We start from the raw sequence: 762 nt of genomic DNA on the forward strand, positions 1-762 counted from the left end.
TGAAATAACTCAGAGAAAGTCAAAAGCCATATGATTTCACTCATATGTGGAATTTAAGAAACAGAACAAACAAACAAAACCAGACTCAAATACAGAAAACAAACTGGTGGTTGTCAGAAAGGAGTTGGGTGGGGGGGATGGATGAAATACGTGAAGGGGATTAGAATTCATTTATCATGATGAGCACTGAGTAATGTATACAAATGTTGAATCACTATATTGTACATCTGAAACTAATAGAACATTGAATGTTAATTATACAGGAATTTTAAAAAATAATGTGAGGTTAAGAGTAGAACATACAATTTAGGAGAGTGACTATGTCATCCTTGCACAGGGTCCATGCTAATCTTCTCTGTATCATTCCAATTTTAGTATGTGGGAGAGTGACTATGAAGGGAGGGCAAGGAAAATGAAGAATCTAAATGGAAAAACAGGTCAAGAGAGGGTCGTTTGTATATTTATTTAATATTTTTTTCTGATTACAAAGAATATATGCTTTATAATGAAAATCTGGAAATAAATTCAGACATCATTAAAAAGAAAATATGATACTGTCACAAGGACAAACATGTAAACCAATGGAATAAAACAGAAAGCCCATAAATAAACCCTAGCATATATAGAGTCAATTGATTTTTAACAAAGATGACAAGAATTCAGTAGGAGAGGTTTGTTTTTTTTTTCCTCAACAAATATTGCCTGAAAACTGGATATCGGCATACAAAATAATGGAGTTGGACCCTTATGTAATGCCATGCA

General features: G+C 32.7%; 1 non-coding gene across 1 annotated transcript; it reads right to left on the reverse strand.

Annotated features, from left to right (window-relative positions):
* Positions 1-291: 291 nt before the first annotated feature.
* On the reverse strand, positions 292-391 carry LOC118553945 (U6 spliceosomal RNA). The gene has a single exon (XR_004926280.1). It is a non-coding gene; the product is annotated as a U6 spliceosomal RNA (small nuclear RNA).
* Between the last annotated feature and the right edge of the window lie 371 nt (positions 392-762).

Source organism: Halichoerus grypus, chromosome 8 (genome assembly GCF_964656455.1).
Source record: "Halichoerus grypus chromosome 8, mHalGry1.hap1.1, whole genome shotgun sequence".
Lineage (NCBI taxonomy): Eukaryota > Metazoa > Chordata > Mammalia > Carnivora > Phocidae > Halichoerus > Halichoerus grypus.